Source organism: Columba livia, chromosome 6, assembly GCF_036013475.1.
Source record: "Columba livia isolate bColLiv1 breed racing homer chromosome 6, bColLiv1.pat.W.v2, whole genome shotgun sequence".
NCBI classification, from domain to species: Eukaryota; Metazoa; Chordata; class Aves; order Columbiformes; family Columbidae; genus Columba; species Columba livia.
In genome coordinates, this window is record NC_088607.1 from 32242571 (window position 1) to 32268751 (window position 26181).

A 26181-nucleotide genomic window follows, 5' to 3' on the forward strand; every position below is an offset into this window, starting at 1 on the left:
GCTAAAGCTTTTGTGCAGCTTCCTTATCTGAGTCTTGAAGAGCTCATAGCTGAAAAGAAACATGGCTTTATGTGACTCTTAGCCCATGTGCCTGCATCAGAGAGTATCAGTTCTGGCTGTAGCAGTGCAATTCCTTCTTTCCCCCATCCGCTCCTCACCCAGGCAAGCATTACCTGAACTAACGCTCACCCACAACAGCAAGTGCACCATAGTGCTGCCTGCAGACATGCAGTGAGGTCACCATAAACTGAGGGAAACTAAAGGCAGCTGGAACAAAGAGTAATTCAGTGAAGGTTGTACTTATATGGTCTGATTCTCCAAGGTGGGGAACACCCTTCAAATGGGTGGGAAGGGGAGGAAGACTTGGTTGTTGCCACAGGTTGGCAGGTGATACAATGGCAGTGCCCAGAAGGAATGCAGAGAAGACCACGTGGAATGCTGGGTTCCCTGGACTGCCCCTTCTGGGACAACTCATAACCGGTCATGTCTGATCTGGCTTAGAAGCCTCTTCTGCTATGGACAAATCGCTCTTCTAACACAATGACGCTAAAGAAAACTCAGGGAAAACTCAGCCTCATTTTCTGCTCAAATCCACTCCAGCTTCACCTTTGGGTTGTTCAGTAGCGTAGGTCAATCCAGTCTTTTTTTCTCCCCCCAGTTTTTTGTTGTTGCTGTTGTTGTTTTGGTTTGTTTTGTGTTGTTTGTTGTTGTTTTTTTTTAAGATTACCACACTAATATTGCAGAATTTAACCTCTTAACCTTTCCTTCTACTAGCCTATCATCTCTAGGTATTCGTTTCATGCTTCTGTAACATCACACATTTTCAGTATGTCTGCCCAAAATCTCTTCAACAAACTTGGAGGGATTATGTAGAAGTAACTGCTTATAAGAATTATGTTTCTGCTTTGTTTAATATGGTCTTCAAACTTTTGCCTTTAAAAGTTCAAATACTGAAAGAAGCTCAAGTAAAACAAAGAACGGAACCTTGGTTCACTGTTGCAATCTTTACTATGACACACCTCACTTACTGTACATTACATGGTTGAACAGACAGTAGAAATTTTACTTCCCATTGATACCTAAACCAACATTTCTTCTCAACATATTTTCAAACATTTAATGTTCCAGAATCTATAACAAATGCAAATGTTTTGCCCTTCCTACTTCAGTTTAGACAGGTGTGCTTTTTCTGGAGTCTCCCTGACAGATAAAGGATCCTTTTCCTCTATTGACTACATAGACAAAAGTTACTGATGCCACATGATATAAAGACTTTTTAAAAAAACTAAGTACAAATGCAGGCATTGGTGAGAAGTTGACAAGCAAGTTCTCAAAGAAGATGGGATGCTGTGATTGCCACTAACCCTGCCTTAGGAGCACCCAAGACTAAGCTAAAGAGCTGCTAAACAAAAGTGTATGTACTAAAGTTCTAATTTCCTATGTTACCCAAGCAAGGAAAGGTTTTGTCTTTTTCTTATTCCTCTTTCCTGAGAGTTGCAAAAAGTGCTGGGCTGGGTATGGCCCACTGCTTCTCCCCCAGAGGAACTCAATAACTGCAAGGAACAGAAGGGGCTTTCTAACTTCAGCCTCCTACTCACCTTTTTGGAGCCACATCCTTCATAACCAGCTCCTCTTGTATCCAGATCTCTACATGCATTTGCACTCTGTACTGATTGCAAATTTCATTCATGTAATGCAGAGACCCATTAATAATTTAAGATTAAAAAGGAACCCAAGGGCAGCAACATTTCATTTTTGCTCATGCAATAGATGTTACTTTGCTAGTACGTCAACTCAAGTTATCTTTGTGCATGCTAACATTAATTCAGTAAATTGCTTTTCAAAGAAAGTGCATTCAGAAAGTACCTGGAGAATCTATATGCAAGTTTAATTTTTATGGCGAATGTGCCAGATCAATACCCAGAAAAGGAAAAAGGAACAAGATTTCAGTTTTGCCCATTGAGTTTTCAAAAGAGGGTGTAGCCAGAATAAACAGTATACAGAAGCCCTCTGCACGAACAGGTAAAAGCCATATCAGGTGTAGTGAGAAATATCCCAGCGCATTATTTACACCGTGTTCAACCGGAGAAATAATTACGTGTAACGGTACTGGATAGCTCTCCAGCGTTGCAGCGGGACCGTCCGCACACCCGAGAGAGCTGTCAGCATTTTCCGCCTTCCCGGGGAAGGGAATGGGACGCCCAGTCGGGCTAGGGAGGTGCCGGGTCTCCGCAGGGCCCGGACGCGGCGACCCCGCTCAGCGGCCCGGAGGAGCCGGGGGCTCCTGTCGGGATCTGCCCCCGGCCCGCTGGGAACCACCGCCCCGAGCCCCGCGGTCCCTCAGCCGCCCGCCGCTCCTTCCTCGGCGGCTGCCGGCGCCTTCTGCCCCGCAGCTTCCCGCTCCCCTCGGGTACACCGCAACTTGCCAGCCCGTCCGGCACCAAACCCGCTGGGTCACCCGCGTCCCGGAGAGACTCGGGCAGCGCCTGACAGCGGCACCCGCCCGGCCCGCGGAGCTCGACCGGGGCCGCGCGTCTCACCTGAGCGCAGAGCGGAACCCGCTGGGGACAAGGTAAAAGAGCCAGCCGCCGGCACCACCACCGCCGCCGCCGCCCGCGGCGCTCTGCCCGGTGCGACCCGCCTCCTCAGCGACGCGGTGCGGGGCGGCCCGCCCTGCCTTGCCCGGCCGGCGGGGAGCGGAGCGGCCGGCGCGCCCCAGCCAACCGACCGGCCCCCTGGTGCGGGCTGCCCGGAGCCGTCACGTGAGCGCGCTCGAGCACGCGGTGCCGTTACGACCGTTGCAGCCGTTACAGCCGCGCGCGGCGGGGGGGGGCGGGGAGGGGCGGCGCTGCGCTCCGCGGTGCCGCGCGCCGCTGCTCAGGTGAGGTGCGACGGCTCCGCAGCCGTGAACCCCGCGGGGCTGCTCGCCGCCCGTCCTGCCCTCGGGAAGAACCGTTTCCAGGAATTGAGGGGCTGCCGAGACAGGAAATCCTGCGGGTCGTGGTGAGAGGGGCCAGGCTCGAGCGTTCTCGCAGCGCGGAGGTCCCGTGTCCACCCGCGGTGCGGCTGGCAAGGACACCCGCGCTTTGTGTAAGCACACGCGTGATGAAATGTTGCATCTGATCGCGGGATCAGGGTCTGTATGTTCCAATGGAGTGTGTATATTTGCGTGTGTAACATTTCTGTCTGTTGCGTAAAATACACTGAACTGTTCACTCACTTTCCCCACAAAGAATTTTCAGGCTGAATCACAGCTAAAAAGCAACGTTCAGCCTGTTTTCCTACCAGGATGCTTCCCATTTATACTGTCCTCAGGGTGTCTGACCTCTGTATCAATGATACACCAACAGAACTCTTCAAAGAGAACAATAGTAGGAAGTCATAAGTAATGCAGTGTTGTACGGTATTTTAAAGGCTTGTAGAGCCCATTGTAGAGCCCATTTACTTAGGTAAAGTCTGAGAAATGGCCCAGTAGCCTGGTATTAAAAGAATTCTCTGCTCGCTCGATGTCTTGGACTTGATTTTCAGAGCTGGGCCTTATTGTTCATGGATTTAGGAAGAGTTTGAAGGACTGTGGAGGCCAGGTATTCAGCAGTTGCCGGTGTTTCAAGTCACTCAGCAGTGACATTTAATGTTGGTTATGGAGGGTTTCTGACAGCATAGCTCTTCTAGGCTGAAGAAAAAGTGACACAGCGCCTGAAGGCAGCAGGAGCTGGCAGCATTGCAGGTAGAGGCAGGCTGGGCTTGCTGTCAAAATGCTCTCCCATTTGCATGGCAGAGGTCAGAAATCCTGTTAAGAACTAATGATTCTAGCCCCTAGATCATGAAAATCAGAACAAAAGCAGAGTTCATTGAATTTGCTTTCTTTTTTTTTTTTTGATACTTTACATTTCACGTGCCTTTTCCTGTGGAGTCATGAAGGCCTGAAATGTACTTGCTCTATAGGATATCAATACTGCTGTATACATGCATCCTGTATCAATACATGGTGTATCAATATGCTGAACTGTGCAGCAGGGTGAATTGGCCTGTGTGGAACTCCATGCTTGCCATAGATATACGGCCTTCAGCACATAAATAATTGCTTTAAAACTGTCAAGTACCAGCATACCTGGTGCTTTAACTTTGTAACATAAATGTGGGAGTATAATCACAGCATTCCAGGACCTGGGCCTTTAAAATAAATGACACTTGATATTGTTAAGGAAGGAAAAAAAAAGGTGTTAACAATGTGGCTAAATTTTAAGATTTTAAATAAATCCTGAAATAAAATGACCTTTGTTGCATGTGGCCAGGGTTTACGGTTAGGATTAGGGGTTAGGGTCATGGTCAGCGTTGGGGTTAGGGTTTAGGGTTAGGGTTTGTGTTAGGGTTAGGAGTTAGGGTTATGGTTAGGGTCAGGGTTAGTCATTAGGGTTAGGAATAGGGTTAGGGGTTAGGGTTATGGTTAGGGTCAGGGTTAGTCATTAGGGTTAGGATTAGGGTTAGGGGTTAGGGTTAGGGGAAAGACAGGTTGCTGGGCCCCTGTTACTCCCTAGGAATGGAAGGATTATCTTGTTTGGGAAGAGTTTATTCAGAGTTCTGGTGACTCATATTTAGAGCCCCAATGAGGAAGCCTCCACAGTGCTTCCACAGTATTTGTTTACAGAAGTATATAATCGTGCAATTACAATTAGTAGAAACAAACTGTCTAAATTCCTGTAACTTGTGCTGGAAACACACTATCATTTGCAAGGCAGTTGGAGCAGACAGCTGAGCTTACAAGGTTATCATCTGCGTCTGTTCAGAAAATGGCCTCAAACCTTGTATTGGCTGACATTTTTAGCTCTGCTAAGTAAACCCATGTGAGATAAAAATCAACCCATGCAACAGGTTATATAGTTCGCTTTAAATCAGCTGTGTTTTGTGAACACTGAGTGACTTGCTTCTATTTCATGTTATTTCCTTTAGCACTTCAAAATGAATTTAGGCTGTGTGAAAGGTTCTTGACTGGCAGTTTTGGAAATTGAACTCCCGTGTTTAATCCTAGACTGGGTACAGCACAAGCAAGCTTCTCAATGCTATCAGGGAGGATACTTTGCTAAGCTGAGGATAGTCCATTCACTTAATTTCTCATGCCAGCAAAGGCAGGATTTCCTGTTTCTTCCCTGCCCTGTAATTACTGGGTCTAGGATATTTTTGTTGCATTAAAACTATGCCTTGGATACTAAGACTGTGTGTTTAATTGAGGAAAAAAAACAAGTATTTAGTAAGTAATCATCTTTTTTAAAGTGTGATGACTCTGTTTCAGCCTTAAATTAGTTAGGCAGTAGTTTGGAAAGTTAATGGTCTTTACAGCACACTTGCTCTGTTTTCACCAACTTTGATTTATTGTCTTTTGTGTTTTTGCAAAAAACTCATTTATGCTTTTAAGATGCAGCTTCTTATTGTGCAAAATTGCACGTGTTGAAGCTAGAAGCAGAGATGAAGCGTGGGATATATTATCCTTCAAAGTGCCCATGGGGAGATGGGGAGAAGCTATATTAAGTCCTAGGCTTCCAGGAAGGGATACCAACGCATTTGATTAAATGTGCTGTTAAGAATAATTGTTGTCTGACAGCTGTATAACTTTTATGACAATACCTCTTGAACTGAGTCATGAGACAAGCTGATACCAGTCATGATGTCAAGACTGTGATGACATTGTTCCCCATTCACAGAAGATACTGTGGTGACAAAATATTTATGGTTGTGAGTCTTTTCATTGCTGCTCCATTGTAGATGAGCTGTGGTTATGTTATTCTGACTACAGTAGCTCCAGATGACTCAGGTCTTCCATTATACGTCTGAGTTCTAAAAGGATAGTAGATTTGGGAGAGGTTTTTGTTTTGCAGAAAAGTGATACAAAATCTATTCTGTGATGGTTGGTGCATTTGCCTTCTTCAACACCCCCTAAACATGTAGGATGGAGATAGACTGCCTGAACTTACCGGAAGTCCTAACACCTGTTTTCAAACTGTGCCTGGAAGCATCAGGTCTCACTCACAGTTGACAGAGCATAGGCCTTTGTACTGTGGTGGAATAGGGAGTGTTTGTGCACGCAGTTCCGCTAGCTGAGCTGTAGTGACAAGGGAACTCATATGGGAGGTGATGATGGGGAGGGGAAGTGATGTCCCTGGCCTTTCCAGCTAGGCCTGGAAGCCAATGGCTCATTATGCTACAATTTATTGAGGTGTTTTTAATATTTTACTCTCTATTGTCTTATTATTATGGCTGTGGTTACTGTAGCCCTTCATTGCCAGGAGCAGACTTCAGGTAGTAGCATTGCATCCTTGAGTATTCTCTGACTGTCCACAGCTTCCAGCAGGTGGTGGCCAGCTCTGGCTTACATTCCTGTTGCCTGTCATTTGGTGTTAGGCAGGTAGAACTCCTGTTCTCCACATCTCTGTGTGGGCAAAGATTGTACTGGCCTGGTGGCTGCTTCTTTGTCTCAAAAGGCATCAGAATCACACTGATTTAGCTACTGAGGGCTTTCAGAGCCTTTCTTAGAAGACCTTATTATGGCTTTAAACTGTAATACAACAGATCATTCCAGAGTAGTGAGAGGTTTTATTTCTTTTCTATGAGATTTTGGCAAGCCCACACCTGAAACACTATACACAGTTCAATGGGAGTTGTGAGCAGAGCAACAACTGAATAAAACATCAGAAGGCATGTTATAACCTTTTGCTGAAGGTTTACATCATCTTTATAGGCTATTATAAACATAATATTATAAACACTGAAGCAATCACCACTGTGAATCACTTTGTGTTCATACTAGACAAATCTTCTATGTAAGGCTGGTGGAGGTTTGTTTGGGTAAAGATACTGGCTTGGAAACTACATGAGAGAGAAAGGATATCACTGGCAGGTTGTTGCAACAGTGAAATGTTTTAGTGTGAGCAGAAGTACTAGTTAGGTTGTGGAAATGCCTGATCTATAATATGCAAAAGTCATGCAGAGGGATGTCATTCCTAATTTTGGCAAACCTACCTGAATCTCCTATTGCTTTGAGGCTCAGAAATAGCAGGAGTGAAATGACAGCAGAATTCCTGAGGTCTAGTGGTTCTAACAAATGAACTTTTGTTAACTCTGCTTTGATGGACAGTTTGTGTTTATCCAGCATCAGTCAAAATGGTGTCCTCATACAGCTCCTTCTTTTTAAATAAAAAATATTATAGCCAGCTTGAACAAACCTATGAAAGATACACTCCAAATAACACTGGAAAGAACAGTAGTGATATGTAAGGTGGTTAGAGAAGACAAACCTCTTCCCTCTTTCATTTCTACAGTTTCATTAAACATAGTCAATATATTTAGCCACACCCAACTAGTCTTATGGAAAGCACAAAATTAATCAATGAAAGCTTATGTGACTTTATAATGAAACAAAATTGATCCAGGCAAAAAAGGTTCATAAGGTAAAGTGTTAAACTGTCTGAACTTTGTCCATTCTCCAACTCCATTCTCCAACTGAAACAGAGCAAGAACTGACCAAAAATTCCCATCCTATCCTTTTTCTACACAGTCACTACAGAGCTCAGGGATGGATTTACTATGGGACAGGAGAAGGGACTAAGTCTCTCCATCTGTGTGGGGCTGTGTGCTCCTACAACGTTTGGTAGAAGGATTGCGTCCATGTAGTCTTCCTCTGACTAGCCTCAATTGCAGAATTTAATCCCTGCTTGAAACCAAGGTGGATTGCAACAATGCATAGAGTGTGCAGTTGTTTACTCTGGCAGTAGGGAGAATTTGCACCAATGTAGCTGCATTCCTAGCTAATCCTCAGTGTAACAAGCCAAGGCTTGTGATACCACCTGGACTTAGTTCTCAGCAACCTTTCACCATAACCTTTCACCATGCAGTGAATGTGAAACATTACCAAACTAGAACAGCTTTACTCTGCTTTGGAAAACATAAGTGATCAGAGGCAAGTAACAGAAAGGAGGCCCATTGTGAATTAAATGCTGGTTAGCTGGAAATGCACATTGGATTTAATCAAATTACTTGTTTGCTGGCACAAATTCTTCTGGTAACCATCAGTTTCCAAGAAAAACAAAACTATTTTATCATCCTTCCAAGGTTTAGCACAATTCAAATGTTGAGTTGTTTTGTGTGCCTTCACTCCTGATCTTGAAGTTTGGGACCAGTTAAGAAGATGAGCACACTACTTCCAACCTTTATCATCTAGGACCAAACTCTTTTTGTGTAGTATGTGTGGGAGTCTCTCATAAGCATCACTCTCACATAAGCATAATTTTTGTAATGAGAGTATACATCAGTTTGAACGCTGGTTGCTGTGAAAGAACTCTGGAGCATATACTGGAGCTGCCATGCCTGCTTCCTCCTACCCTCCATTTATCCTGTTCATAAGTTAGAACAAGCAATTAAGGATATGACATACAACTTTGTTTCTGTCCTTACAAATACTGCTCACAGTACCAAAGTAATTTGGCCAAAACAATCCAGTGTGTATAATTACAGGAAAAACAGCGCCTTCTAATGTCTCAGATTATGATGTGCATGCAAAAATAGATACAAACATATCCAAAATGGCCACACTGTCAATTTTGATAGTTCTCAAGCTGGTACTATATGTTACTGTGATTACGTTTAGTTGTTGAGTGTTTGAACTTCATGTAGATATCTTTTTCCAGATCTGGTAATAGGCTACTGTCCATAACAGAAACATTAACAATAAATAGTATTTTTTCTAGTTTAATCTGCTTTCTGTCTATTTTCACTTCTATGTTCCATCTCCCATTTATCAGCTAAAATAAAATGTAGGTTTTTATATAAATTTTTTCAACAAAAGTTTTAGCTTTTAAAAAGGCCCCAAACCAAAGCTCAGGTTTATGTCCTGCCTTCTGCCACGGGCTGTAAGTGTTGAGTGTTTTCCTCAGAAACCAAAGCCAACATGGCACAAAGCCATCCCTAAGAGGGCACCTGAGTGTCGAGTGGGCATTCTCCTTTGCTGCAGGTGCAGTTGGAATTCTTAATTTGCTGTTAGCTTATGAGACTCTCATTGAAGTGTTTGGCTGAGAATCACCTTTCAGTCACCAGGCTATGACCTGTGGAGACCAGAATTGTCTCATGGTAAATAAGAAATGTCTGCTACAATGGCAGTTGCAGTGAAGAGTCCTTGTGTCTGCATTCAGATTCTGATCTGTTTGTTCTGGCAAGATGTTGGATCAGACAAATGTCTCCATATGGTCTGTGTTTTAATAGTTTGTGGAGCTGGAGAACAAAAGAAGATTGAGGAAGAGGCTTATGATTGTTGTATTACCTCTGCATTTGAAGCTTGTGGTCCTCAGACACATGGTGTGAACTGTGAGGTTTTCATATGCAGGGACAGGAGCTGGACTCGATGATCCTTGTGGGTCCCTTCCAACCAAGGACATTCTATGATACTACATGAGAAAACTTTGAGATTTTCTCTGCATTTTCCAGCAGGAGAGAGATTGAAAAGATGCCAGAGACATTTAAATGAACCTATTAAAATATAAGAAAATTTAAAAATATGGAGAAAAAGAAAGGGAAAACTTTCAAATTTTCAGATTTACATTTCTATGGAAATACTTAAGTAAATAATGCCAAACTAGTATTTAATCTCTGGAGAGCTTCACTTGTGCTGGGGGTCTGTATGTCTTGATAGCCACAGAAAGGTTGTTTTCTGAATACATTATTGGCTCCTGTAAACATTGCATGCTGTACTTGTAGACTAAAAAAGAAAAAGCATGAAGACATTTTGGCAACCTCCTGCATTTTTTGACCAAGTACTTACTCTTTTCAGACTGAATACATATACTACTAAACTCAAGAAAATTTTCCATTGTCCTTAATGAGATCAATCACTGTCAAAGCTCCATCCAGGTTTCTAGATATTCATTGCTAGTCTGCTAGGACTTTCAGGAAATATCAGAGTGTCTGAAGAATCATAGTCTGAAATATTCCAGGAAAATTCAGATGCTTTGAAATCTGAGAAAGGTACAGACCAGTTGGCACAGGCAATGTTGCTTCTTGTTATTTGACTACCAGCTCTTAAGCAGGTGCACTGAAGTAAACTTTCAACAGTTTGTAAAGAGTTAAAAATATGCTCATAAGTACTTAATATTTTGGTTCAGCCATTACAAATATTGATAATATCATGCCTTTTTGTCCCTGACATGTTTAAAATGTGTATTAATCACTCACTGAACTCTTGTGTATTACATTTGTATTTCTATATAGCTCAGAAACTGTGAACTATTTTGCTTTTAAGGGTTCTATAAATTTAGTTATACGTTTCTGAAATATTTTTGCCACTTCAATTATAGTCTATTATGAAGAACAGCACCTTTAATTTCTCTGTTCCTTGTCCAGCAGACATCCAAGCACAAGTCTTGCCATTTGACTGACATACACATTTTAGAAATATTTCCTGTCTCAGCAACCTGAGGTTTGAAAAATTCTTGAGAACTTCTGAAAAAAAAAATCTTGATGGTATTTCTATGTTCTGAAAATGCAGGACAACAGTTATGGTGTAACTCACCAGTTGTACCCTGGAACTTGCCAGTTGTTAGGGTTAACACAAGCCACTAGTACTAAAAAGGATCAATTGATGCTTGTGTCTTTCAGCACAGGTGTGCTCCATTTCATCCCATTGGGACTGCACACATAGCCACTAGTCAATACAAAAAAGATAGAGGGGGAAATGAAGAATTAAATCTGGCCACAAATTCTGAAACAGCAAAATAATCTAAAAGAAGAGTCCTGCCAATTTAGATGGCAGCAACTGGAGTTGCTAAGAGAAGTTGTATCCAAGTTATCTTTATAAACCTCGGTTATTCTCAATTTCTCTAAATAAAACTTCTGAGACACAAGGCCAGAGGGGTTTTAAGGCTGCCAGTGAATCTTCAGTAAACAGTCAGACTCACAGCTTCAGGGCTGAAGGCCTGGCAACCCTGATACTGCCACCACCAGCAGAACCTACAGGGCATCAAGATTCAGTTCTATCAAAAGGAATTTGAATTTGCAACTGTGCAGAGAAGGAACACTTCTGCAGGGTCTTATTTTGAGGCTACTCTTCTCATCAGCGGGTCATAGACCATGTTACTGGTAGCAAATCAATTGCAAGGACCTACCCTAGCAAGTAAGTCATAGATAGGAAATCATTGTCAGTACTTCTGAGTATAGAAGGTTTCCTTCCTTTCCACCCCTGAATCTATTTTGGCTCTTTGAAACATGGCAATCTGTCTTGTCATCTGTTCTATCACATCACTTGTGCAGTTACATATTGTGGCTCCCAAGAACAGAAAATACAGTAGAAAAACTTGACAAAATCCGTAGTTAAAAGCCAGGTTATTTTAAATTTTGGGTTTGTTTTGTGGAAAATATGTGACTTTTTCATTTCTTAGGCTGCAGTGGATCTCTGAGGTAAAAAAAAGCTGTAGCACCTGTGACATGATTTGCTTTCTGAATAATTTGGCAAGGACATTTGTATTCTGGTATTAATCTCCGCCATTAGAAAGAGAACTAAGAAGCAGTTTGTGATTGGTTACTGTAAAATTGATTAATAAATCCCATGCATTCATCTGAAAACATTTCAGTTCTTTAGGTTGTATTTCTGAGCTTTCAAGCACTCTTGTTAATTATTTATTGATAATTGATCCTGCTGGGAATTAAAAGCAAAGAGCACTGCTAACTAGTTAGTGAGAATAAGATGGATTCATATCTTCTTTTTAGTGGCAGAATGAGGCAATGAAAGTGAAAAAGCCCATGGCATAAATTGGTGGAAATGTGAGAAACTCTGCAGCATGAGGATTTTTTGTCTGGAATGAGTATCTTTGATAAACTCAATGTCTTCAGTAGTTGCTGTATCACATGCCTGGAGAAGAGGGTTGTCATTTTTGCAACTAGAAGGTTACCAGGAAAGGAAGTGAGCACTTTTGTGGATCTGCCAGGACACCTTGTCTAGTTTATGTCTCTCTCTTGAATTACAAATAGTTCTGTGAGCAGTAGAACTAAGGAAGATCCAATTTCATGTTTGCATCTTCTGGGGATCTAATAGTGTCTGCATCATGACCAAATTTTTCCTCACAGTTAGGATATTTGTTGCTGAAATTGGCTAGATATTAGGATATGACTAGATGTGTGAATATAAAGAAAGTGTCATGCTATGAAAGTCATCATTTTTAAAGGTTTCTTTTCCTACTAGCCTGGTTTTCTGTAAAATATACTATGCCTTAATTTTCCGCTGTGAAATGGATTAGGGTAGTGCAGGCTTCCGAGGAATGTATGGTGCTGATTTCCTGCCCGTGTTCTATGGGAATAACTGGCCCATTCTTACTGCCTTTATTTATGCTGATATACAATTACAGGCATTGTCTCAGCCCTAACAGATTTAGCGAGACAGTTTCCTTCGGGAAAGATTTACCAATATGAATAAATGAAATGCATTGGTTTTGGAAGAATTAATGCTCAGACTTTACAAATGAAGTATGATAAGTCACTGGGGGTTGAAGGTAAAATAGTCTCTATTATCAACAAGGACTTTGCTGTTTAGTAGTGCCTGCATATAGGGAACATTTAAGTTCAATTCATTTTAAGCCCTGTACTTACTCTGCTGCCACACTGTTCACTTTTTACCTACCTGCAAATCACAGGGTGACTGTTTAAAGAAGGTCATGTGTCTCAGAGTGTGTGGGTGAATGGAAGGTTAAACATTTTGACTGGCATTCAGGTAAGTCTTGTGCAATTTATTCCAGTGATACTGTACTTAGTCAAAAGAGTTGACAGCCATGGGGAGAAGAAAAGGGTGGGGGAAGGTGAAGGGCAGGCTCTTGAATGTGTCTTATAGTGTTGCATTAGAATAAAAAGACCTGGGCTTTGATTCTTGGCTGCAGCTGAGTCCCTAGGAGGTATGGGGATGTGCTGAGTGCTTGCCCAGGTGTTCACGAATGCAAGGTAAAAGTCTGAAACCTGGAACACCTCTGCTCACATTCTTCTGGAGGTGGCAGGCAGATGGGGAGATCTGTGACCTTGACTGTATCCTGTAAAATCATGACTGCTTCCTTGCATGCATGGTCATAGAAGGGCCAGATATATTTCCTTTATGCATTTTGTACTTGTATAGCAAAGCAAGAGAGCTTAATAAGAAAGAAAATCTGTTGCTTTTTCTGCAGTAAGATACTAAAATGTGTCAAATATTTTGATGTTCATAAATAGACAAGATAGCCAATGTTTAGATAGTCCAAAAGGTGAAGATGGGGGTGATTTAGCGATACTTTTCAGCATGGAGCTCAGGGTTTAGTGAGCCAGTTCTAACAAAGATGTCCACACAGGTATCATTGTACAGTAGCTAAAATAAATTAGGTTAAGCCTTAAGCTGAGAGGCAGGGAATCTTTTTGCATTCTTTCTAAGATCCTGTTTCAATCAGTGAAGTGCTTTCAGCATACAGGTAGCCACTTAATGACTTGCACAAAGTTCATGTTCTTGCCATTACAACTGGAAATCCTTTTTGTTTATTTTGTATACAATGCTCCTGAGAAGTACTCGGTCAAGTGCATTTCCAATTACAAGTTCATCCACAAGCTACATTTGCTGGCTCACTATCAAGGTTTTCTTGTGGTGCTAGAACATTGGCTTTCCTGAAATGACTGGGCTTCACCCAATTTCTGTTCTTTCTGGCTACCTATCATGTAAAATTAGGAAGCAATATTCCGTTTTGTAGTCTTGTACATCCAAGGTATATAGGTGAATGCCAGTTTCTGTTACCTTGGAGTTTGCGATATTAGTGATATTCAAAGTCTTGAATGTCTATGCTATTTCATATGATAAAGGAATGTCATCAGGGGGCAGGAATTGCATGTCATGTCATTATAGAAGACACCCAGGTATAAATTCTTTCTTTTGGATATCTGGGATATATGATGCTTGTGCAACTGGGCAGTTACACATTAAAAACAGCATGGTAGAAAGGAGCAGATCAAGTAGTTTTGTACAGCCAATGTTTATAAATGTATATGTGATTATGAAAAAAAATAAAAATCTGTCAGAGGGAGAGGAGCTAGTGGAGAGTGTTAACTGAGAGGGCATGGGAAATGAAATTTCACATCTCCATAGGCCTTTGGAGGGATTCCAGCTGTGATTTAGAATCTGAGGAGAGGTGGGACACAGAGGCAATGAGGCAGCTGTGGATGGCAATGCATTCCTAAGCAGTTCTGCAGTTCTGTACAAGGAGTAAGAGATAAAAAAAGAAAGGCACACAGGCAAAGGGATGTTTAATCTGGTACATTATACTCTTAAAAGTGAAGGATAGCCTGTGCTCTCCCTTGCTTTCTAGCTTGCTGCAGCAGAGGGAGCAGCTACCTGAGTACTTTTGCCTTCACAATAGACAGTTACTGAGAGAACAGTTGGGCTCCAAGGTCATTGCACACCAGGCGCTGAGAAAATGTAAATACAGTTTATCTTAGAGAGGCATTAAAGGTGGCTTGCACCCCTTAACCTGCCTTGCCCCTACCCACCCTCCAATAAACCACATATCTTTTTAGCATCACAGAGGGAGGTCTTTGATTACATTTTTTTTTTATTTAGTTGCACACAGTAACAGGGTGCAGCACAGCAGAAAGCAGATATAAACTAACTAGGGGAATAACATAATCCTCCTCTGTATAGGTCTAGGGACATCTGCTATAGTTGTTGCTATAGCGTGATTCTAAGGCAACTTTATGAAAAGTTCTGTCTACTCCAATGGACATGCCAAGGGAGAGAGTTTCCTGTAAATACAGAAGCTTCCAGCAACTAGTAAAGCTATCTTATGTAGAATTCAATTTAGGATTTCATAGCCATCAGTTTCCTTACAACTGCCTTATCCTGTACAGTCATTAAAACACATATGTTTTGCAGATGCTGGCAGAGTTTTCAAATGTGTAAAGCAAAATGGAAAAAGAACCATTTACCCTTAATGTAAACAATCTTTCTTCTTGGAATAAGGCACTTTTTCCAAAATTTACTGGCTCATTGCCAGTGGCACTCATGCTGCCTTCTTTCTGAAAAGTGTGGAACACCTGTCCTTTGAAAATCCAGTCTTTTCAAGATGTCTCACGTTTGCAATCCCAGAATTAAGACACTCTTCAGAATCTCGGCTGTTATCTTTACTCAGCCCAGGTGACCCCACATTGCACCATAGGGAATTTCCTTATCATTAATTTCCCGTTAAGTCTTACATGTCTCTCAGACAAAGCTCTTATTATTGTTCTATTCCACATTAAAATACAAAGCCAGATTAGCTAAACATAAGGCAGTGCTCACAAATCCAGAATGAACATGGCAGTTTGACTCCATGAACTTGAAATCACATTCCAAATCCAGTTTTTCCCAAATTGTACTCTATAAAGCAGCATGTAATTTCCTTACTTACACATTTGGTATGTTGTGATTCTGGGCAGAAATAATGTCACCTGGAAAGAACCTGCTTCATAATAATCACAAAAAGAACTCTTGCAGCAAGAGGTCAGAAAACACTTGCGGCTGTGGGGATCTCCTATCAACCTTGGTTTTTCTCAGCCTTATTAATCTGGATAAAGCTAATTAAACATCTTGGATGCACTGGAGATATATAGAACACATATATGTCTTGTACCTTTAGTAGCCTTATGTAGCTTCTCACTTGCTTAATTACTGATACTAAAGTATAATCCTTCAGACTTGCAGAACTCATTTTTATGCAAAATAGGGAATTACTCTGAGCCCAGGAGCAGAATGAGTGAAATACAGCCCTACTCCAATAAACTATGGTCTTTGGGATCCATTGGAAACAGAAATGGCAGACTGAGAAGAAGATAGCTTATACTTTCATTGAGATGCAGGTCTTTAATCTAATTCTCTTAGGACTTAAGATGACCATCTTCTGTCTCTGTCATAGTGAACAGACTGTTTGAAAGAAGAATTCCAAATCTGGTCATATAATTTTCCTCTACCACAAGGCCTGGTGGTATGATCCCTTGATACTGATACAATCGCTAATTCCTGTCTGTGATTCTTAGGTTTTATCCTATATGCATGGCTCTGTCAGTTTTTGTATATGTACATACATGTTCTGCGTATGGCTATATGGAATATCCTGCTGTTTTTATTTGTGGTTCCACTACACAGACAGTTGTGTGGAAACAGACATACTGTAAGATCACAACTGCATTAAGCCTTTAAGGGAAACCAAACAGAAAGTCATAGGTCAGTGAACAGGCAGTGGAAAATTTAGCTAAATTATCAGGGCAGAGCTTGAGTTTTGTGAAATATAGTGTGTAGCAGCTGATGGCAACTTAAGCCAAAAAAAAAAAAACCCAACAAGCCACAAAACATTTAAAGCAATTGTGTAAAGGAAAAATAGATCTGCACACAAAGACTTAGTTGCTTCCTGGAAAAAAACATCAGCATTGCCACACTTTTCATGTGCTGATTTCTATCACTGTACTCTGGCTGTGCAGGTGTGCCGTAAATAATTCCTGACAATCCACCCGCTATGATGAGTACTGAGTATAAAGGAGAACTGGTTATTTGGTACCTCGCACAACCCTTGCAGCAAAGTAGTCTGCAGTCTGCTTGAGGCTGGAAGGAAGGAAGCTCCACTGTGTGGCTGCAGAGCTGCAGCCCTCCCAGTGCCAGGCTGGTCACTGGCACATGTGAGAACAGCTTTGGCTATTGGGATCTATACCAGCAGAGAGTGCACATTGCCTTCTCCTGTATGTGCCTCTTGCAATAAGAGAGGTCCAATGGAGGAGATGTTGAAAGAAGCAGGCTCCATGTGCAACAAAGGTCACTCAGTCAAATTCTGCAGACTTAGGAGAACAAATTAATCAGTGACCCAGTTCTTCCATTCCATTTAATTGCTTTATTGAGCCAGAATTCCTGATACCAAGGGAATCCCTGAGGTCTGATAAATTTGGTGTGAAAAGAGATGTTTGAATTAAACACTTTATGGATAAGGAGGGCACAACAGCTCAAAACAACTTTGACTATTCCTGCTTCCATTAAGAAACTGCAGTAATATTTGGAGTCTGCTGGCAGGTTTTAAATGGAAAGATCTTTTTCTGCTGTAACATAATGTTTAATATATGAGATGCATTGCTGATACTGTTATGTGTAAATCACCTTTCGTATGGAGAGCTACATAAATGAAGTTCCTACTCCCATCAGCCTTGTAATTTGAAGAGTGTCTAAAAACTGTAAGCAAAAAGTTTGTAGGCCTGTGAGAGGAAAGTAGCTTTAGGAGTGTGTCTTCTACACATGGGATGGGATTTGACAATTTTTAATTTTCCAATGAGGTGAGTGATAAAACTTTGCACTTGTATGAGTGATGCCCATATTTACTGAATAGTACATTTACTGGGTGTGTTTCTCATGACAAATATTTATGTCTGGTTATCCTAGTCCCCAAGCATGATTCATTCTCCCTCAGTTCATCAACAGCCCTCCATTTAAAAGGCCCCCTGAAAGCCTCTGAAAAAACTGCTGCACTTAGGAAATTTTATTTTCTCTACCTCTATTTGTACTGTTCCCTAATGCTTAACTCCACTGAGTGTAGACTGTTGCTGTTATGTTTAGGAAGTAGCTACAGTATTATGAATGTTGCTGTGAACTACTAATTTCAATGAAATATTCAATTATTCAAATGCATTAGCAACCTTATGTATATAGAGAAAAGTAGTTCCAGTTGAGTGAAAATAAGAAGTCATAAGAGTTTCGTGAGGCCATTCACACATATAAAGTGAATGTGATCCTGATCATGCTCAACCCCAACTTTTTCAGAAGCTCATTGTTCTGCCATCAAAAGCTATGACTGCATGTAATTTTCTGCAGTAAGCACTAACAAAGATAGCTGTTTGGAAAAAAAAAAAAAAGGAAGTCTGAAAGGCCCATTCTACATTTTAGGAACGTGAGAGATTATTTGATCTGGAGATTTCTAATAATTACACTTAACATTTGGAAACCCAAAACTTAAAGGTTCACATCAACTTATCAACAAATCACAAATGCTCATTGTTGTCGGGCTTCCCTGTGTATTGCTTACAGCTTCCTCTAATTCTTCAGAACTTACTCATGGATGACTTGTAACTCATGTTGGAATGACTACCATGTACAGTAAATTATGTAAGAAGATTGCACAAGGCACCTCTTTTGTGATGCAACTAATTTAAATCGTTAATCATAAACCTAGGGTTTCTCAGCTTTAAATGCCATATGCAGCTGTTATACAGCCAGATGAAACACCATCTGAGGAGTCTGATGAAGTTGCTCTGTTCTTACTGGCATTTGTTGAAAGCCGTACTCTACACATAAACCAAGAAGAGAACAAAACCTTGTTTCAAAAGTACAAGTTTTGTGTATGGGAAGGATGCCGGATTTTGAAAAAAAAACCTTTATTTTAGCAAGGACATGATTTTATTTGGTCTTTTCTGGACACATGGCAAAATCTAACCCTAAGGGAAATCACTTGCTACAGCTTAGTGGTGTGTTGTATTGTTGTCTGACAAGATTTGTATACTATGTCTGTTTTACAAGCAGTTTATAAACCAGTCATGTTGATCGAAAACGGAAAGCTAAAAGGTTCTTAAACATTCAATGTGAGAGATGCTTTTTGCCTTAAAACAAATCCTCTTTCCTTTTTGTTAGTTTGGCTAACACAAATGTTTACTATAAAGATGACTGGAAAAAAAAAAAGGTAATCTTTTAAGCTGAAGTTGTGTATGTCAGCTGGAGTGTACCATTCCCATAGTGTTATTAATCATATTCTAGTCTATAAAACAATACTATGTTTCTCTGCATGCAGTATACTAGCTAGCTTGTGATTTCACTGTTTTCAGCCTAGCTTAGATTCTCCAGTGATATAAATCTTCAAGTAAAGCCTGTTTCATTCCAAGAGGTGTGTTTATCACATCACATCACATCCACATATTTTGTTTTAGTGCATCTTTTTTTCTGATCTTTTGACATTCTTGTCCTACTGTAGGTAACTGCTATACCATGTTTTTGGAAGGCAAATAAACAAACTGTGTAACTGTCACAAGCTACCACGCATGTTACAGCATGATAGTACAGTTCCTTACAATATAGGGAATTATGATAAATATATAGGAGTGGTCTGGACTGGTTCCTAACACCCTGTATGTGCTGATGTGAATCTCATTAGCTAGTAACTGTGTCTATATTTACTGATATCATGACCAAAATGTTTTCTTTCTCTTAGTTTCAGTGCTTATGCAAATAATTGTTCAGGTAAATTTAAATCAATTTAAAATTTTTCAGGCATTTTTAGACAGGTCTGTACATACTGATTCACCCACATTGATACAGGGCTATCCCCTTATACATATTTGAGCTTCCCCAAAGCCAGCAGTACTTTTCCTTGTGCTGATCAGAAAGGGACCGAGTGCAATTGAAGAAGACTAGTCCAGTGTCCCCTCTGTACACACGGTGGCTGTGTATGCTTTCTGTCATTGTCAGATGAGAAAGCAAGGTTTGTTTGTGCATTATGCTAAACCTGAACTTTAGGCTGAGTGGAGGACTAATAGGTTAGACTGCTAAAGAGAGCTTCACATGATGATATTCTGTTACAGCCTCATAAGACTAGAAGACATGTTGGATGTACAGGAAAAAAAAACAACAAACAAATAAACAAACAAAAAACACACACAAAACCAAACCAAAACCCAAAAAACCTAGGTAACAAACAAACATTTCATTAAATCTGTAGACCCCAGGTATTGGGGCTTGCCGGTGAAAATGAAATGAAGTACAAAACAGTTACACTTTTTTAATGATACTTATGACTACAACTATACTGTTTCCATAATTCATGCACAAAATTATGCTGAAGAGAATGAGAGTCACTTGTCTCAGTGATTGGCATAACACCTTAAGAATGGAAGAGGAGAATTTGATTTTTGTAATGTAATGATTCTTTACTTGTCACTGCTGTGCCAGCTTTGAGTTACAAAATAGACAAAGATGTGAACCTGCCCCTGTGGAATTTATACCGTGTAGGGCCAAGTTCTCTAGTCCAGGTGCCTTCTGATGCATTGATGACAGAAATGTTGCAGGTCAAAATTCTTTGCTACTATGAAATTTCTAAAATGTCACTCCACTTTCCACAGCAGGTCTTCCCAAGCTGTGCTGTTTATCCCACAGGACTGTGGGAACTAGTTTGAAGTAGTCCATGGACAAAATCCCTCTGGCTTTATTTCCCTGAAAGGGACTGGCAGTAGCTGGTGGAGCAGTAGATTTTTCATGAAGAACCACATGTCTGCTCCTCTGCTTTGCAAGGCCTGGTAGAGAGCTTGTAGTTCTTGTCTCTGCTTTCAGCATGAGGATATGGGGAGTGGGATAAACCACCTCCTCCTCCTCCTCTGTGCTCACATAGCCTGGTGTACAGTTGAGCAGTTTTCTTTCTATACTGGTAATACCCAAACTACCTAAATTAAGAAATCAGGGATTTCAGAGAGTAATTGAAAACTCTTGTGCAATAAATATGTTTTAAGAATCCATTAGCAAAAGGAGCAGCTTCCACAAGTTTTCTATCAACAGATAACTATGGTTGAAACTTGATATTTCTCCTTTCTCTCTCCTGCTGGGTTTTGAGTCTTCTTTGCTGCGCAACCTTACTTGTCGGCCACTTGCCCAGAAGGCTTAGGCAGTGTTGAGTCAGACCTTAGCTTGCAAATCTGCGTCTTGCATTGTCCTCTGTGTCCCAGCCCTCTTTGGCTGGCACTGGCTCATTTTGCCTGAGGCTGCTGGTGGCTGAACTCTGTACTTGACATGGTGGAAAGAGGCTTAAAATATTGCAGTAGGTGCAAAAGTCAGTGTGTCACTGTTGATGCCTGTAATTACCTTGCATCAATGCAGCGGGATGGCATGCCACGCTGTTTTCCTCCGCTGCAGGCCATATATAGCCAGTTACACTTTGATCTGCTCAGCAAAACAGAATGGATTCCTTTTGTCTGTAAACAGCATCTGGGTGAGAGGAAAAGGTAATGGAGCCTGAAGGTATTTAATGGATTGGTGCTAGCTTTGAATATATTTGCTGACAAGATAACAACCCATATGTGTGTTGCTGATGTCAATTTGGCCTGTACTTATTGCTTCTAGATCACAGTTGTGGTCTAGATCAATCTGCTCTGATTTTACCTTGCGAGATTTGATTCTGGAAGGAAAATGTGGCCTGCCTAAACTGGTGTGTTGTGCCTTCCTGTGACCCTCTCATCACATGTGGTATTTCAAATATGACTCCCCTTGTTCTTGGCAAAAAGGACAGACATATTCTTTGATTGGTAGTTTGCATGTCCTGTTACTTTCTTCACATTTAAGGAGTTTCGACTATGCAAATAGAGCTGTTTAGTACCATTCATCAGATGCAAAGCTGACTTAAAATGAGCATATGGAGTCATATGAAAGGTTTGTACTGCAGTTGAGTGTCTCTGAGGGTCAGGGAGGAACAGCTAATTTAGAATAAATATTTGCATTTGAAAACATCTATTCTTGAGCTGGATCAAGTGATGATGGCACTTGAAAGATAGCATCATCTCATCCTACCTCATCCCACATTTTCTAACCAAGTGTTCATGGTTTGCATCTGCTTTATTTACTATCTGTTAGAATTACTGCATTCTTATAATATATTAGAAAAGAAACGTATCTTCAGACAAAGATGTGGTTTTAAAATAGGATTATAATTCCACGGCCTTCAAACACTCATGTTGCAATGAATAAAAGCAGACTTTCCTGATTCATGTTGCAGGGCAGAAATGGTTGTTAGCTGGCTCATGCTGTATAAAATGATATAGAGCAGTTCTCTCTTTGAGTATTATATCATATACTTAGTAACAAGCATAGGTTGTGAATGCAAAATTCATAATTCTTACAGTAGAGTGTGAGACATATTAAAATTCTTAGCATACCAAGGGGTGTGAACTCAATTTGGAAATCTGATAGTGCTTTTTAACACCTCTTTTAAAGTGATGTAGATGCAGAATAATCAAGATATATGTCCAACGTATGGAATGAAATCTGTTCTTAACCAAACTTTCTGCATTCAGGAACTGCACATCCATGTATTAATAGTTCTCAACTAAAGCAATGTACAGCCCAGGTTTCTTCTTCTTAGTGGGCAGAGAAAATGTGAGATATTTCAGATTTTAACAGGATGCAAATGCTATGTTTTTGCAAAATCTTTCTTTAAAAGTAAACATCAAAAGCAATTGCAAGTGCAGAGGCAAATGTCCCATCTCATGTATTGTCTGTTCACATAAATTCAGCTGATTACGAGTAATTGTAAACATGCTTTTGATTGTGATGGAGAGCCAGGCCTCATGAAGGCTTTGTGGATTTGCAAATGGAAAGTGTTTGAACCCACTTTTAGTGACAGCAAGACTGCTGCAGGACACAAACACAAATTATGTTCTACCCTTGTGAAAATAAACATGTGCCTCAGATTTAAGCTTGTTTTGACCCTGGTTGAAGTATATTGAAACAAGGCAAGCTCTTTCCTTAGCATCTAAATTAGGGAATGCTGGGGAGAAAGGCAGTTTTGAGCACAGAAGTGGTAGGGGAAAAAGGCCTCCTATTGCCTTAGCAGAAAACAAGGAGTTACCTTCATTGCTTTCTGTCCTTTTCTCTGTCTCATCTTTACACTGTTATCCTGAAAATCTTTTAACTTTACATAGTTCACTGTTTTTCCCTCTGGCTGAAATTTCTGCCATGTAATTTCAGCTGCTCCTAGTTAGACATCTACAGCGGGAATCAATTGCCTAAATGAAGACATGTAGTGCCATTTCAGATGCCCTACGGAGTTATTTGAGATGCCCTACATTTTGTGAGGCTGGCAGGTATGACTCAGGACTTGGGGCAAATCTTTGCTCTTCTGGAGCAGCAATGGTTATGCTGGAGCATCTCACAGGGGACTAGACCCTTGCATTTAGTTCCTAGCGTAGGAAAATTATCTTAGCCCCTTGTGTGCTCAGAGAAGAGAGAAGCTGGCACTTTCAGGAGGTGGTTGTGCATGCCTGTCTTAGACATCTGGACAAATCAGTCATCCCCTCAAAGTATTTGTCTCTTCTTCTGCCAGGGAGCCTGGGTGACAAGGTGAGTTTAGGATTCTAGTTTGTGGATGGCGGAAGTTGGTTAGGGCAAATCATGATCTTTGTGTAAAAAAAATAAATGGAAATTGTGGGCTTTAAATATAAGGAGTTTGATTTAATAATGTTGCTGAGATGTATCACTTATTGGTGAACTGTAGAAAATCCTGGGGACATAACTAGCTAAAACTCATGTGAATTAAAGGTGCAATTGAAAATCAGAATTACAACTTTTTTTTTTTTTTTTTTTTTTTTTTTGCTACCATTAGTTGCCATTTACAGAAACACAGAAAGGTTTTTATTTGTTTAATCAACTAAGGCAACTTTATTCCACCGTGTTACTGGAAGATATACACATATCTTTTCATATTAGGCCATTCCTCTCTGTTTTAAACTGGCTTGTTAACTGTTACCTGTCTAAAGTAGATTTGTTGCAGTTGTGGTGGTCTTGGGATACAAATGGAGCATGATTTGTGAGAGATAACATGATATTATCCTTTATTAGACCTGCTACTGTAGCAGGAGAAAACAGAAGAGCGTTCAGCACACAAGCCACACCTTTAGCTTCTCTGTTTTCTTCTATTATTTCAGTTCAGCTATTAAAAGATACTACTCCGCTTACAAGACTAGCCTCATTTATTACTGTCTTAAGGAATGCAAATCAATTAATAGTGGAAATGAGGTAAGGAGGTCAGGGTTGTGAGCAGAACACAAGATATAACCTTTAGAGTTGTCCCTGTCTCACTTCAATTAGACTCAAAATGGTAAAAAGATTGCTTTGACATTCTAAAGCAGCACAGGAAGCACATCAGTGCAGTTTAGTGTGATACACTTTCCAGTGCCATTTGCATGCCAACAACACGATTCTGAGGCTTGGCCAAGTTATTCAGCACAAAGCTCCAAGAGGGAGAAAAGAACTTTTTGTGTCACTGTCATGTATCCTGACAGATTCACACAGGATGCAGGGTGAACAACACACATCCCGTGCCAGAGAACAGTCCCTGCGCTGTCTTACGATGCAAGTGGAGGCCAGTGGAGTGCAAAGGATAATCAAGTCCAAAACTGGAACTTTCCCAATTATACAAATAGTATACAACTCCTTGCTTAATTTTATATCATCTTTGTGTGCCCTTTTAAATATTCAGGCTTAATTACTGATGCAGCATCCCTCACAGTAATTTTAGGGGATTCTGACATTTTGAAACAAAATAAGAGTGAAAGCAAATATATTGCTTGGCTTTGAATTTCAAAGCTTATGGACATTTTTTATGAATTTTATAGGAGATAAGTGACCAGCTTTTGGGTTAGATCTGCCGATAAAGAATTTGCCACTGTAGAGACCAAAGGTGGTACCTGGTGAGACTCATCCTACAACAGTGAAAAAAGCCTGTGCAAAGCCATCTGTAGGATATTATATGTTAAAATGAAGTTTAATTAGCATGTAAGTGGCTTAATAACTGTCTGTTGGGTTTGAGATCTGAAGTGGTTGTTTTGACATGAGTATTTTGACTTTGGTATATTAATTACATGCAATGGTAGTGTTGTTCCTTTCTGCTGGAAAATCTTGTGTATAATGGCCAGAAGTTGCTGAACTCTGAATATTTATTGTGTTTGTTTCTTCCCTGCACATATTTGCTTGCTTCCTTGCATATGTGGGAACATGTATGCATAGTTTCTGTGTTGGATTTCTTTTGTATTCTTTTTGTAGATTACTTCATGATGGGTTATGGTCTGCCAGTGATCTCTGGACCACAGGGTGAAGAACATTTTGAACCATCAACACAGTTATCTGTGTGCTGACGAAAGGCTGGAAAACATGATTTGTTTTGTTAAAATGAACTTATGACATAATTTGCTGTTGAAAAATCATAGTGCATACTAGAATTTATCAATAAAGTGTCAAGGTGTGTAAGGTAACTAACAGGTGAGATAGGATACAATCTGCTGGGAATGTCTCAAATGAGGACTTCTTTGATGATTTTATGCCATATTCTCTGTTGAGGTTGTAATGATGAGGCCACAAAAGAGGCATCATAGTGCACAGACTGTGGGGTCTGAACAAATAAGAATAAAAGATCTGCAGAATCCTCTGGTTGTCACTTCCCGACTGGGCCATAGCAGCCAGTGTGGGAGAGATGCTGGTGACTGCACAGGACCACTGTTGCCATGGGCCATTTGGCATCCCAGGACTCTGTGTACTCCTGTGACTATTACAGAGAGAAGGTTAACCATATTTTAAAGGTTGCCCTGGGAATTCTGAATTAATTCGTTATCAAGGCAACATAATGTTCCTAGCCATACTAAGCAAAGTAACTGTTGATTAATATTTGTTTCCTTTCTAGATCTCTGTCTGAAGGTCTTCTATAACACGTGATCCAACAATGTATGTTACTGATAAGGTATGTGATGTTGTCTTCATAACAACTTACAATCACTTTTTCTTAGCCACCAATATTTTCCACAGTACAGATGTTTGTTTTGTCAGCTTTGCACAGAGATGTTGAGGCATGTCCTCACATAGTAATTTCATACATTAGGTATAAATTGCTTATTTTTTGCTTCACAATGTGCTGAATTTTTTATGATGATCATCAAGTTAGAACAATCTGATACTATATGTGCTGAGATTTATGACACTGAAAAGTGAGTCTGCAAAAAATAACGAATGATAAATAATCTAGTGTAACTTCTGAAAACAAATATTGAAGTTAAAAAGTTGAGAGATTTATTTTATTCAGAGCTCTCAAATACCTGACTTTTATTTTTCATTTCAATGAACAAAATTATCTGTTTCAGCTAGTCCCTTAAAGAAAGGTTTATATTTAAAAAAAACTATAACATTACAAAAAAGTGGATGTGGATTATTTGAGGACAATTATATCCTGAGAGACTCAGTAAAACTCAGTGTTCTCACACTTGAGAAACCCTGGATTGGAACATGATAAAATGTTTTGTGATCTTATTTTCCATCTTCATATCCTAGTTCTTTAGGTTTATTATAATTTGAAGAATTTCTTCTGTCAATTCCTACTTTCAAAAGCTCCAGCTGTA

At 40.4% G+C, this 26181-nt stretch overlaps 2 protein-coding genes across 10 annotated transcripts in view; one reads left to right on the forward strand and one right to left on the reverse strand.

Annotated features, from left to right (window-relative positions):
- Positions 1 to 2679, reverse strand: part of RHOBTB1 (Rho related BTB domain containing 1) — a 53393-nt gene extending 50714 nt beyond the window's left edge. The window contains exon 1 of the mRNA XM_065068596.1: positions 2541 to 2679. The gene's annotated coding sequence lies outside the window, so the exon portion shown is untranslated. The remainder of the gene's footprint in view (positions 1 to 2540) is intronic.
- CABCOCO1 (ciliary associated calcium binding coiled-coil 1) overlaps positions 328 to 26181 on the forward strand; it is a 227662-nt gene continuing 201808 nt past the window's right edge. For 5 of the 9 annotated variants that reach the window (XM_065068611.1, XM_065068610.1, XM_065068617.1 and 2 more), the window contains exons 1-2: positions 2841 to 3090; positions 25473 to 25529. The gene's annotated coding sequence lies outside the window, so the exon portion shown is untranslated. Of the gene's footprint in view, positions 2573 to 2830; positions 3091 to 25472; positions 25530 to 26181 lie in introns of those variants that run through there. The other 4 variants (XM_065068612.1, XM_065068613.1, XM_065068614.1 and 1 more) reach the window with 4 other exon arrangements.